Source organism: Sander lucioperca, chromosome 7, assembly GCF_008315115.2.
Source record: "Sander lucioperca isolate FBNREF2018 chromosome 7, SLUC_FBN_1.2, whole genome shotgun sequence".
NCBI classification, from domain to species: domain Eukaryota; kingdom Metazoa; phylum Chordata; class Actinopteri; order Perciformes; family Percidae; genus Sander; species Sander lucioperca.
The window spans coordinates 26,709,767-26,724,551 of record NC_050179.1 but is presented as its reverse complement, the minus strand read 5'-3'; the positions used below and the strand labels follow the sequence as shown (position 1 = coordinate 26,724,551).

Below are 14,785 nucleotides of genomic sequence, written 5' to 3'. Positions count from 1 at the left end.
GAGCAGCTCAGTGTGTCACAGGAAGGAAGGAACTTCCCCGGCAGTCTAGAACTACAACGGCATAACTAAGAGAGGCAGGTTAAGGAGAGGAGCCTGGTCGGGCTAGAACTCTCCCCAACCGGATAGGGTTGTACTGGCCTGCCTCCCTCTATTTTTATTATATTATTGATTAAATGGTAGATGAATCTGACGACTATCGAGAAGCAGGTGGGCCGGCTGAGGCGGACGCTGCGACTCCTCACTCCCTAAATATAAGCTTTATCAAAGAGGAGGGTTTTCAGTTTATTCTTAAATGTGACGGTGTCTACCCCCCGAAACCAGACTGGGAGCTGGTTCCACAGGAGAGGAGCCTGATAGCTGAAGGCTCTGGCTCCCATTCTACTTTTAGAGACTCTAGGAACCACAAGTAGCTCTGAATTCTGGGAGCGTAGTGCTCTAGTGGGACAATAAGGTACTAAGAGCTCTTCGAGATATGATGGTGCATGACCATTTAGAGCTTTGTAGGTCAGGAGAAGGATTTTAAATTCAATCCTGGATTTTACAGGAAGCCAATGCAGAGAAGCTAATACAGGAGAAATATGATCTCTTTTCTTAGTTCTTGTCAGAACACGTGCTGCAGCATTCTGGATCAGCTGGAGGGTCTTGAGGGACTTATTTGAGCAACCTGATAGTAAGGAATTACAGTAGTCCAGCCTGGAAGTAACGAATGCATGGACTAGTTTTTCAGCATCGTTTTGCGACAGGATGTTCCTAATTTTGGCAATGTTACGAAGATGAAAAAAGGCTGTTCTTGAGGTTTGTTTTAGATGGGTGTTAAAGGATAGATCCTGATCAAAAATAACTCCAGCACTGACAGTAGTGCTGGAGGCCAGGGCAATGCCATCCACGGTAGCTATATCTTTAGATAATGAAGTTCGGAGGTGTTTGGGTCCCAGCACAATAACTTCAGTTTTGTTTGAGTTTAACAACAGAAAATTGTAGGTCATCCAGGATTTTATATCTTAAATGCACGCTTGAAGTTTAGCTAACTGACTGGTTTCGTCTGGCTTGATTGACAAGTATAATTGGGTGTCATCATATTAACAAATTGAGATCGATCAGAGAGATAGGACTTATACCAGCTTAGTGCGATTCCTTTAATGGCAACTAAATGTTCCAGTCTCTGTAACAGGATGGTATGGTCAATAGTGTTGAATGCAGCACTAAGATCTAATAAGCCAAGTATGGAGACAAGTCTTTTGTCAGCAGCAGTTAGAAGGTCCTTAGTGATTTTCACCAGTGCCGTCTCTGTGCTATGATGCATTCTAAATCCTGACTGAAAGTCCTCAAATAGACTATTCCTATGTAGAAAGTCACATAACTGATTAGCAACTACCTTCTCAAGGATCTTGGCGAGAAAGGGAAGGTTATATATAGGTCTATAGTTGGCTAAGACCTCAGGATCGAGGGTGGGTTTTTTCAGAAGAGGTTTTCTCACAGCTTCTTTAAATAACTGAGGTACATAACCTGTTACTAAAGACATATTGATCATATCTAGTAATGAAGTGTTAACCACGGGTAACGCTTCTTTAAGTAGCCTCGTTGGGATGGGGTCTAAGAGACAGGTAGATGGCTTAGCTGAAGTGACCTTTAACATTAATTGTTGAAGGTCTATAGGATAAAAGCAGTCTAAGTATATGTCAGGTCTTGTCGTTCTTTCTAGCACTCCTGCGTTTGAAGGTAAACCGTTAGAAGTTGAGGGCAAAAGGTGATGAATTTTATCTCTAATTGTTATAATTCTATCATTAAAGAAGCTCATGAAGTCATCACTACTCAGAGCTATAGGAATAGATGGCTCAATAGAGCTGAGACTCTCTGTTAGCCTGGCTACAGTGCTGAAAATAAACCTTGGGTTGTTCTTATTTTCTTCTATTAGTGATGAGTAATAGTCTGATCTGGCATTTCGGAGGGCGCTCCTGTAATTTTTCACTGTCTTGCCAATCTACACAGGATTCTTCCAGTTTGGTGGAACGCCATTTACTTTCAAGTTTTCGTGAGATTTGTTTTAATTTGCGAGTTTGGGAGTTATACCAAGGTGCTAGTTTCCTTTGCTTCGTCATCTTCTTTTTGATAGGAGCAACAGAGTCTAAAGTTGTCCATAGGCAGGCCGTAGCACCATCTACAAAATTATCAATTTGGGAGGGACTAAAGTTAACATAAAGGTCCTCTGTTATATTAAAGCATGACATTGAGTTAAATGCTGTTGGAATAGATAGGCATCTAGTGTAGAAGCCTTTATTTAATTTCGTATAGTCGGGTAGTAAGAATTTGAAAGTTATTAAAAAATGGTCTGATATTAAAGGATTCTGCAGAAATACTATTAAATCTTCAATTTTGATGCCATATGCCAGCACAAGGTCGAGGGTGTGGTTAATTAAAGTGTTATGGATTACTGCTGTGTCCCTCTTAGGGCGAAGGGACTGCATCTATCCTGTGGACAGTGCTGCAGGAGTGGCGGACTCGCATTGTAAAGGGCAGCTGTAACCCTTTATATGGAGACCAGTTCAGCTGTATTCTGCAACAGGATAAGGAGCTTCATCACATCAACCTCAGGATGGAGGTCCTGCAGTACACAGACCCCGTTTCTCAGTATATCTCAAATCATAGGACATTATTTTGTCAGTTGAAGAAATAAGACCTAAGCAGAGAGAAAGGAATGTTGTGTGATTCTGGAAGTCAACTGTCTGTCTGGCATCTGTCTGTGTGCATTTCAGGTGAGGGACTTTGATAAATTCTCCAAACACACAAGTGTTAGGAGAGGTTAGGGTACCTCTAGGGAAGCTCAACATCTCCTACCCTCTGGAGCTACAAGAAGATCTGAAGTCCAGAAGGTACAGTAATACATCATGTATTCAAACAGGAATGTTTTTCCTCATCTTACAGTTGAGGTGAATTGAAGAATGCCATTCTTACACATCCCATTTTTAAGAAGAAGGTAATGTAGACTAGAGTATGTTAACATGATTATAAAACTGGAAGAAAAACTAAATAATAAACTATTATGCCCTCAGTCAATTTAAGTTTTCAGAACTTATGTCAGTTTAGAACCAGGATGTACTGTATGTAGAATTTATTATCACCATAACTACAAAACTCTGGAACAAACAGAACAGGATGTAATATTGAATGGTTGAAGTGAAAACAATTACACATGTGAGACTGTCTACTTCTTGGCTTATTGTAAATAGCCATATGTTTTTACTTTAACAACCATATTTTTAATATACTATAGACCAGAGATCTTCAACAGGGGGTCCAGGACTCCTAGGGGGTCCTCAGAGTTACTGCAGTGGGCCCACCAAATTATTGTTGTTTATAAGTTTCCAAGAAAATTAAAATGTGTTACCATGAATCCAACATATTATTAGTAAATATACAGTATATCAGCCTATATGTGAAAAAACCCATTGATCATAAGCGCACTGGCCTATAGGTAAGGTAGTCACTAAGATAGCCATCCACAGATATTAACTTTAAAACATGATTTAGAAAATCATGTCAACAATTATTATTTTAATAGCTTAATATTCTATGCCAAAAGGTATTAAGTAAAGGCTTTAGGCCGTCCTACATGTTATTGTAGACCCAATTTAATATGCAACTTAATTTATATACAATGTAATACATTTTTTTGAGATGTAGTAGGGGGTCCCTGCTTCGTCTCTCTTTCAGGTAAGGGGTCCTTGGCTTAAAAAACGTTGAAGACCCCTGCTATAGACACATTATGTGCTGAAGTGTCTTTCCACTTTCTGGACAGGATCTTGTCGGAGAGGTGCTTCTGTCTTTGAAGATTCTTCCCACTTGTCAGAGGCTTGAGGTTGGACTGCTAAAGGTCAAAACGGGCCCCACTGAAATATGCTCAGATGCAGGTAGATAACAAACACCTTAAAAAAACGAAAAATAAAGCCATAAACATGCACCTGTCCTATATGTATAGTATAACATACAGTTTCTAACTTGCCTTCTCTGTGTTGTACCTGTTAGCCCTGTATGCCAGGATCAGTGTGCAGTGCAACCAGAGCAAGTTGAGGTACCAAAAAACCTCTGTAGTGGCCTGCTGCCTGGTGACTGTCTTCAATGAGATCCTCATGTTCTCCCTGCCAGAATTTCCTCTGGAGCAGTGTAAAATATTGGTTTATGTGTATGAGACTCACACGACTAAGAAATCAACCAAACATCTGATTGGACAGTTGACTGTGGGGAAGGAGAAGAGTTCAGAAGACAAGCACTGGAGCTTAATGATGCGCTCAATCCGCCAGCCAATAGCAAAGTGGCATGGCCTACTGATCTGACTAACATCTCATGAATGCTCTACTGCACTTCCTGGATGCCAAGCTGTGGTGCCTGTATATCAGGCTGTAGAGGAATTTGAATCTGCTTAGCTGCAGATCCAAACATGGACTTCTCTCTCTCCTGACACCTCAATCAGGACAGCTAAGTGACTGCCCTACTGAAAATTTGGGTTACTCAGTCTACTTGTTCACTGACATCTCTTTTATCTCTTTTTAGCTTTAAATCTCATCACATTGACAAAGCTCTAAAGTACTGACATTTGCACTCATTATTTCTGATGAAAATTAATTTAGTTTTGCACCCACTACATGCAACTTTGTTGTTTGTGTTGCTGTTATATTTATATTTAAGATGTGCTGTTCTTTTGCTTTAAAAACTCAGTTTATTCTGCATTATTAAAGCTTTATGTTGCAACTCTGAATATTCGGTAAATTGAGCAATGTACTGTAAATAGGAGTGTTAAATAATGACTTTTATTTAAGTCCAAAAATTATAAATTATCTTAGAAAAAGAAAGAAATTTCAACAGAAAATCTTACCAAGGATAAGTAGCCTCACTGTGGTAAAAGCAAAACACAATATTCATGCATTATGCAAGTAGCAACGCCAGGAACGCCCTGCTCACACAGTTATATTAACATCTCATTTTATGTGTTTATTTAGGTTTGGTCTGAAAGGTGTTTTTGCATTTAGAGACTCTCACTGGGTGCACCCATAGTCTTTATACAAAAGGGTGCACCACAGTGATAGTGTTTTCCTGCATTTGTTTTTATTACTGGCCTCTGCTGCCATCTGTTGGTTTAACAGTTTATTTTGTTTGTGAAAGCAGAAAACCTATGTACTGTACTTTTGAACTCACCTTCACAAACTGGGATTATCCATCAGGCCCTGTCGACTGGTCCTATTATACATCCATGCATCCAACCTCTAGGGCCCTCCACTAACTGTTGCCTCATCCTATCTTTGCTTTTTGGGTTTTTATCAAATCGTGTGTGTGTGTGTGTGTGTGTGTGTGTGTGTGTGTGTGTGTGTGTGTGTGTGTGTTCTTGTTTAACTATATTCGTGGGGTCCAAAAACCGGGAGTCCAGTATACTTGTGGGGTCTGGACAGCTTTGTGGGGCCAAAATGCTGGACCCCATAACTTTAAAGGGCTGTTTGAGGGTTAAGACTTGGTTGTAGGATTAAGGATAGAATTAGGTTATGGTTAGGGTAAGGGTTAAGGTTAGGCATTTAGTTCTGATGGTTAAGGTTAGAGTAAGGGGCTAGGGAATGCATTATGTCAATGACGGTTCCCCACAAAGATAGTGCCACGCACTATGTGTGTGTGTGTGTGTGTGTGTGTATATATGTGTGCTTTCAAGCTTGATGTGGTTGTAGCACTGCAGTGTGTGTGTGTGTGTGTGTGCGAGCGTGCGTGCGTGTGTGCGTGCGTATTATTTGCAAATAAATATGATCAGGTAGCTGGCTGTGTCTTATTTTTACAGTGTATGGTCCATAGGTCTGTATCATGATAGTCTAAGGGGGCTTTCACACCTACCTCATACACAACATTAGCTAAGTCTTTGGCTAAGACAGCCTGTGTGTGCCTACTGTGGGCAAAAAAGGGCCCCCACTGGGCAGCCCTCTGTGGGCTCCATTACCATCGTGAAATGCGGGGCATGTGTGGGCCATCCATTTGGGGCCCAGTGGTGAAGCAGTGTGGGCTGTGCCCCATATAGACACATATATTAACACATTTTCCTCAGATGGCAAGTTTAAACAGAAAGTAGGCTGTAAACATTGCAAACAGAAATTCAAAATGTAGCCTACTCACCAAAATGAAACCCCATATTTGCTTGGTGTTAAGTGCTACTGATTTTTTGAGATATGCTAAGGTAAAAGCTGCTGTTTTCAAAGCGTACGACTTGGTCCCAGAAGCTTATCGTCAGAAATTCAGGAGCTAGGAAAAAGGTGATAAGCTGACTAATGTGGAATTTGCTAGCCATTTGCAGGGCCATTTTAACCACTTGTGTTCTGCTGCTGATGTTGATTGTTTTGGGTATCACTATGAGTTAGGAATGTTGAAGCAGAGATGGGGACTCGAGTTTGAGAATCGGACTGGAGTTGCACTTAAAGGGTAATTCCTTTTTTTTTGCAACCTTGACCCTATTTTCCTATGTTGACAATGGGAATAACAATCTTCCCAATTGCTCCAGTTTTAAGTGAGATGCTGTGACCTGCAGCCGCAGACTGGGCTGCAATGTAATCCTATAGGGCAAATTTGCATCGTCAATTACGTCTTCTAAAAGTGCTGTTTCTGCCACAGACATGCTCAGATTATTATTCTAAGTGTGTGACAACATTATGGAAAGGATCCCTACAGAGATATGCATTTTAAAAACCTCTTTAAGACCTTTTTGTTTAACCAGAAACAGCTCTGAGATCGCAAGCACTAAAACCACCATTTAAAAAAAACTATATTTTTCAGCGTGTATAGAGCCAACATATTTTCATGTTCATATTTGTGTTTATTTTGACCAAAACTAGAGTTGTGATTGTTGGTAAAGTGGTAAGACATACCGAAACAGCTTTTCATAGTTTAATTTTGAATAAAGTGTATTTTACAATGCTAAAATTACTGTTTATTTACATGGAATCTGGTGGCTCTAGCGAACGCAATTTCACGGATGTTTTAATGTTTAAAAAAAGAGACTTGACTTGAGACTCGTCCTCAAAAGACTTTAATAATAATAATAATAATAATAATAATAATACATTTTATTTGTATTGCACTTTACATTTCAGTAATCTCAAAGTGCTACAGAGCATAAATAATGCAATTTAATATATAAATATCAAGGTTATTAAAAATAGTTAAGAGGAAAACCTATAAATCCATTTAGTAAAAAGCTTTCTTGAAAAGATATGTTTTGAGGTTTAGACTCGACTCAGACTCAAAATGCAGGACTTGTGAACTATGTTTATTTTTAGGGAATGTCTGATGAGGGGAATGTTATTCCCCTCCCTGCATAACCTTTAACCTACCTTAACATATTTGCTGCCAGCGGCCACAAGTGAGAAAAATATTTTGACCACACCTTGTTGTGTCATTCATTATAAGCATGACTTTTAAAACTTTATGCAACAAGGCCCAAACAAAAGAAGCGCTGAATGTAAAATATGTGGACTCTAGCTCAAAGACTTGAGACTTGACTTGGACTCTAGCTCAGAGACTTGTGAGCATCTCTTATTCAATTTAAAAAGACTGTTCCTTAGCATGTAGCAACATATGTGAGTGAACAGAAAGCAACCACTGTACTTAAAGTGGGATTTAAAGAGTCAGTAGATGATGCAGCAGATCTGTTAGGAATTGTTGCCATTGACTTCCAACTCGCAGGGACGTCATCATCATGACAGCTGCCATATGGCAGAGGGACGCACTGTTACAGCTGGACTGTGAGATCTCCCACCCCGCAGTGATAAGCCAGAGCGCTTGGAGAGGTTAGGGTGTCTCGTTGCAATACTTAGGCAACAGCTCCACCCTGTGGTTAAATCGGGTATGTTGATCTGTTACAGCAGAGCCCACTGTGTGAGCCAATATGCTGTATGTGAATACACGGATCTTAAGTCACAGAATGACTAGCGGCCTTATTCATTCCGCATGTTACGCTTAACGGCGGTCAGCTTTCCAGCGCTGGTGTGTAGAGAAAGGCTCGGACACCACCTCTGCCTCTCGTGTTAACCTACCCTCAGACACTGCTGGATAATGATTTGGCTAAGTTTTTAAAGCGTATGTTGCAGCCTTTTTCGTCATGCGACAAGGACTGTGAAGAGAGATGGGTTTTGCGCATCCCTTAGTGAAGCGTTTGTTGGGGATCAGACGACAGAAACCTGCTGTGTGTTCTCTAGCACCTTTATGGGATTTAATCTAAGGTGACCAGATTTCTGAGACAAAATCAGGGGACATTTTCAGCTCAGAAGCATAAATACCTCCAAAACAGACCTGTTTTAAAAAACATTACCTGTAATGTTTTTATTTTTGTAAAACTTAAAACGGGGACACTGCCCCAGGGGCGTCACTAGACCTAGAGCTGCACTGGGGCACAAGCCCACCGAGGGGAGTCCATGGGCATGCTCCCCTGTAAGAAAATGTTAGCACTTTAAAAAAAAAAAAATCCTCAAGCGGTTTTCTACTGTATTATCTATCATTTCACCGTGTGGGGAATTGGCAAATTGGCGCCCCTGCTTGCTGAGAAGGTGCCGTGGATGGAACGGTCCGGACAAGGGGGGGAACGGGGGATAATAAGGATCTATCGGAGATCTACCCCAACTTTTGGACTGCTTTCAGGATTGCACTTACTCTGCCAGTCACTGTGGCTCAAGAGAGGAGCTTTTCAAAGCTAAAGTTGATCAAGTCATACCTGGGGTCAACCATGTCCCAGGAACGGCTCACTGGCCCTTTCCGTCAGTATCAATCATTCAATAGGGGAGCAGATTTCATACGATAACATCATTGATGATTTTGTATCAAGGAAGGCCAGAAAGGTCAGGTTTTAGTTTAGTTATTTATTCTATATTTTATATGTATATTATTCTACACTATAATATAGTAATTTTGCAAAATTCTGGGGGGGGGGGGCGCTCGAAGGGGGTCTCACCCTGGGTGTAATTCATTGTAGAACTGCCCCTGATCAATCTGGTGCACTTTGAAAAGAAATTCAGAGGTTGATTATTCTTATCTATGGATGGAAATATTTGTGCTGTACCCTGAACTATTTTGCACTTCAGAATTTTAACCATGCACACACAGGTTGAATAGTTTTTTCTTCATATTTTTGCATTAATGTCACTAGGAAGCACAACAGTAAAAATATATATTCATATTTGTAAGTGGGATATATATATAAGTAAGTGGGGTTGTCTGGAATCTGACAATATAATAACCATTATGGTAGGATACACTGGATAAGCAATTTACAAAAATGTCTGTGCTGACATAAATAGTTTACATGAGAATACATTATATCCGGATTATCCCGGAACCGCTTGTTGTACCGATGCATGTGTTGAGTGAAGAGTTTGAGATATTTCACAGAGAGTAATGGGTGTGCAGAGATTTATGCAGAATGCAAATATGATAACATTTCAAGTAAGTTCAATGTTAATTTTCTCGCAAACCATTTGTCACAGCAACTGGCGCTGATATCTTTGGAAAGCTTAGATTCTGGTTGAGGTGGTTGTGCCAGACTCACGCCTTTGGCTGAGTCTCTATCTGTCAGAGGGAGAGCAGCAGTGCGGTTGTGAAGAAGTTGGTAATTTCATGGCGCAGATTAACACTTTTGCATGCGCTATATCCGTGTCACATTCTCATTAGGGGCTGAGCCCCCCTAAAGGTCTGATCCTAGAATCACCCCTGCTGCTACTTCATACTTGTATTCCACTACACCTCAGAAGGAAATTAATGTTTACTGCACTACATTTATCTGACAGCTTTTGCTTTATTGCTTCACGCTGGGCTTGTTTCTGCAACAGCTCACTGAGTATCGGATACAATTAAAACTATTGAGGAAATATTTTCCTTTGACATTGGTCCAGTATTAAACGAGATCGCTGCAGTCGGTAACGGCGAAACAAACTACAATGTAAGTTAATAGGACGTCAGTTGTCCAGCTTGTATTTACGTTCATAAAAGTGCTCGTTTTATTTATTAATATTCTAAGTGTCTGACAACATTATGGAGAGGATTTCTAAGGAGGTGGACCTTTCTGTTAAAGAGTAAGATCCTTTTTTTAAACATAAAAAGTCCACGAAATTGCGTTCGCTAAACCCACCAGACAGCATGTAGATAAACAGTAATTTTAGCATCGTAAAATATGGGCATTCTAGAACATCTCTGAGCTCTGAGCAGCGCTTGCTCTGGCTGTCTTGAGTAGGGTTGGGTACTGTTTGAATTTTTACGATTCCGATGTTGAACCGGTACTTTTAAAACGATTCCGATTCCTAACTGATTCCTAAACCGATTCTTGAAAAACTGAAAAATGACATCAAAGAAAGGCTCTTTTATGGAGTTTTTTTTTTATTGAAAATTATTTAAGTTTAACAATATATTAACGTTTTAAAGTACTTAAATATATAATAAGTAAACCTAAGTCACCTAACATATAACTACAATAATTTAACAAATAACAGTTACACTTTTAACAAGTAACAACAAAATAAATGTTGAGTTGGTATGCCAACCAGCTTCAAACTTTAGCAGTTCTTTTGCAGAAAAATGACCATATTTGCCTTCTCTGGCAAGAAACACACCTCTCCTGGCAGAACAAGTGTAATATGTTTACTAGCGATCACGTGCAGTGAATGGTTAATATGTCTTTACGTCTGTTTCGGTGAGCCCAGAGGGAAAATATGGCAATTTAAAAGTAGCCTACATTTACGATAGCTTTTTACGTGTGTAGGGTGCGCGAGTCAGCGTGACTATACGTTTGGTCAATGTTTTCTTTCTTTCATTCCAATTTCGGGTCTGTAAGTCACAGTGAAAACCGGGGACATTTCTGGGGACAGCTCCAGCCGTGGACAGGTCACTGAAACCGGGGACGTCTGGTCACCCTAATTTAATCCCAGTGCTCTGGGCTTGGGGGTTCCCCTTTTAAGCCTCTGGCACAAATCTCTCTCAGAATGTTGTTCCTGACAACAGCGCTCCTCATATTCTTGACATCGGCTAGGAGAGTGAGTGACTTACTGTATGTGCGCTGTCGGCCTCATAGTCCTACTTTTCTATTAGAGAGGACAGGAGCACGGCTACTTTACAGCCAAATCCTTCATTCATGCCGAAAGTCAAAATAAACTATTTTTGGCCGAGAATTTCTTACCTTGAGGGTTTCTTCCTTCTGCCTCATAACAGAGAAGGGGATTAATCATCTCACCGAGTTTGCCCAGTGCACGCGTTATCTCAGTTATCTCATGTTTTACGCACGGCAGACATCAGGCGGAGCAGCTGTTCGATCACTTATTAAAACTCACTCTCACTAACTCTTTCGAAACAGCTGCTGTCTCACCGGCTGTGTGAGGTTATTACCCACGCTTTTAGTGTAAAGGGAGTGGCATCCGGGCACACTCCACGAGAGGGTTATCAGCACCCACGGCCCTCCTCAGAGGGATGACAGTGGCTACCATCTGCGCATCAGTGTCTTGGGCATCTCCGTGCCTTTTTTCATCCGCTTTCATCCGCTCTGATCTAACTATAGAAGAATGCATGTACACAGATTATCATTGCTAAGACTGACACTACTTTCTGTCCTCTTTCCTACATGATGAAATGCCTGCATCATCGCTCCCCGACCCATGGGTTGGCTCCCCTGTCCATCATTGATGGTTGCAACCCGTGACAAGATCGTGGTTCTCCTCCATGCTGCTCCAAGCAAGACAGAGCTCCACAATAAGATCTTGTCATGCAGAAGAGGAGCTCCTGCACCCCAACAAGCATTAATTATATGTATAACTGGTTTGCTGTTTATTCTATTATTGCATATCAGGTGGTTTGCTGGGTAAGAGTATTCATTCATCTTAGCATAACTGTAATGTGCTACAGAGGCAATGCCGTTTCTCTAGATAGCATATTCCTCCTGCGGCTGCTGAGCTCATGTGGAATGGCCTCATGGCGGCTGGTGCCAGGCCCACACATAGCAGTTTCACTAAATAGCATATTCCTCCTGTGGCCGTGGAGCTCATGGGGAATGGCCTCACGGCGGCTGGTGCCAGGCCCACACATAGTAATCTCACTAGATAGCATATTCCTCCTGTGGCCGTGGAGCTCATGGGGTATGGCCTTATGGCGGCTGGTGCCAGGCCCACACATAGAAGGTCCTCTCATGAGTAGCGCCAGCATTTGATCTATGCAGTTTTGGGGGGAAGCTACTTTATCATCAATCCCCAATCTCTCATGTAAACCCATACTGCAGGAAGTGATGAGGTCGGAGTCTGGCTGGCAATCTCAATGTTCTGCTGTTATAATAAACATTTCAAACGTGAGTTGTCTGACTAAAATGGGGCGACTCCTACGAGCTAGTTCAGGCAGCCAACTCAAGCTGCACTGCGTACACACACGTGACATGCCTCACTCCCCGTATCATTTACCTAACACACCCCCTCAATTTGGCGGTCTATTTAAGCTGCACAATTTCCCCATCTCTGCCTTGTCAATGCTGCTGCTGCCCTTCACCTGTATTGTTGCCTGCTGTTAGCTCCACCACCACCCCAGCATTCACCTGCAGACTCCGGCCTGGGGGAAGCTACTTTATCATCACTCTCCAATATCTCACGTAAACCCATACTGCGGGGAGTGATGAGCTCGGAGTCTGGCCGCCAAACTCAATGTTCTGCTGTTATAATAAACATTTCAAATGTGAGTTGTCTGACTGAAGTGCGTTTAGTGAATTTACACATTTCCCTATTGTTTTGAGTGAGCTTTCCACACCTGCGACTTCACTCTAAGGCCGCTAGCATTAGCAAGTTAGCCTACAGCTCTTAGTCTCAATTTACACAAGATTCTCTAAACACATCCTTTCTCTGACTGGTATGTGCAAACGATCTAATAAACTGCGTATTCAACTCTTTAAATCTAGCATGTACGTTCAGTTTAAGGCATATTTACCGACCTGTGATAAAGAATAGAAGAGACACACGTTGAACTCCTCTGTGCGTGCCGGCAATACTATTTTCTATCACCCAAGCGCAATGTGCCACCTAGTGGTTAGAATGTGAACTAGTAAAATCGTACTAGTGTTAGAAGTCAATAAAAAGAATTAAAGAATAGTAAAAAAAAATAATTATGACTGTAGTTAGCTGTTTTTACCCCTCTACACAGACCACCTGAAAATTCAGCGAGAAATGATGATTTTAATTATATATTATATACGGTAGACCTCCTGCTTAGTTAGACACACATGCACAAAATGGCGGCCGCATTGACGTATTGTTCCGAACAGCAGCGGAGAATGGGGTAAATAGCGTATATATATATATATATATATATATATATATATATATATATATATGCGAAAAACTTATTTGAGTTCTGAGTTTAAAGTCATAATTCTGAGAATAAAGACAATATTCTGAGAAAAAAAATCAGAATTCTGCCTAAGGCAGTTACATGTCGAGGGATTTCTGACTCTCAAGTTCCTCAGTCTCCACAGCAACAAACAATACAATATACATTGTACACAATATTCAGCCCAAATGACTTTGTTTTGCGTCTTCCCTTAGCAGTCCTTCAGGATGATTTGGCAATAGTTTGATCCACCCCAAAAAACTGATTCTGAAACAGACAGAGGAGGCAGTGTTATGTCCCCGTCATTAATGCAGACATACTGTAGACTTAAACTATTACTCTGCCTGGGACATGTTTTGATATAGGGTTGTTATGTGGGTCAGTGGCCAGAATGTGACCAGTCTCAATTTACACAGCAAGCTGGAAATTCAACCACAGTAGTGAGAGCAGCAAGTTAGCGGACTGTGGAGTCATCACTGCCCCTTTCTCTCTCGATGCTGTGCACCGTGTGTGTATGTGTGTGTGTGTGTGTGTGTGTGTGTGTGTGTGTGTGTGTGTGTGTGTGTGTGTGTAATCTGAGATCAAAGGAGAGACACACAACCTTAGATGACAGCAAACCACAATAATCCCAACTAAATAAAGCCAGAATGGAGTTGAATATTCGGGTCCAGTCCTAATAATGTCAATTAATTAATTCACTCATCTACCAAAATCCATTTTATTCGATATTTACTACTTTGCTTTCAGAAGTCAATTATTTATGTTTGCGATTAATATAAATGAACTAATCACAAAGCATATAATTAATAAGATTATTTTTTAAATCACCTGATAGTCCAATGTTTTTAAACTGTTAAATGAAGACTTCAAGAGCCTACAATAAACTTAAATAGAAGTAATCAGTAAGCAAAAATCAATACTTGGCCTTTCAACAGACACCTGAAACATCAGATGATATATAATTACAACAACTATCTGACCACATTTGGTATGCATACCACATTTAGCTTTTGGGATGTCATCAAAACATTCAATATAAAGGCTACTTGTGGACACAGTGTGTGACACAGAAGACCTGGGAGTCCCAGATGGTAGTAATGGCTATGTTCTTGTAAGATTGAGATAATTTGAAGCATTTATTGAGTGCATCTTGTTTTTACTCTAACAACAAGAACAGGACCTTTTAAAAAGGATTGGTGAATACTGTTGACAAAGAGGAGGTCAGGTAAGGACAACTTTTAAATGTTTACCTTTTCTTTATTTAAGTGTTAAATACATATGCAAACTATGTCTCCATCATTTAATGTCTAAACAAGAGGTTAGTATTTATCCTCAATAACAACTAAGTCTGAAATGTTTTTGTCACTTTGAAGTCAAAGCCCACCTGTAACAGTACCCAGACATGGTTTCATTGTGGATAGGT

General features: G+C 40.7%; 1 protein-coding gene and 1 pseudogene across 4 annotated transcripts in view; both read left to right on the top strand.

The window, feature by feature from the left end:
* The window catches only part of LOC116046492 (myosin heavy chain, fast skeletal muscle-like), a 106,371-nt gene that overhangs the window by 25,090 nt on the left and 66,496 nt on the right, over window positions 1-14,785 (top strand). For 2 of the 4 annotated variants that reach the window (XM_036003364.1, XM_036003363.1), the window contains exon 1: window positions 14,418-14,587. The exons of the other annotated variants lie outside the window; for them this stretch is intronic. The gene's annotated coding sequence lies outside the window, so the exon portion shown is untranslated. Of the gene's footprint in view, window positions 1-14,417; window positions 14,588-14,785 lie in introns of those variants that run through there. 4 annotated transcript variants of the gene reach the window in all.
* LOC118495386 lies at window positions 181-4,746 on the top strand (annotated as a pseudogene).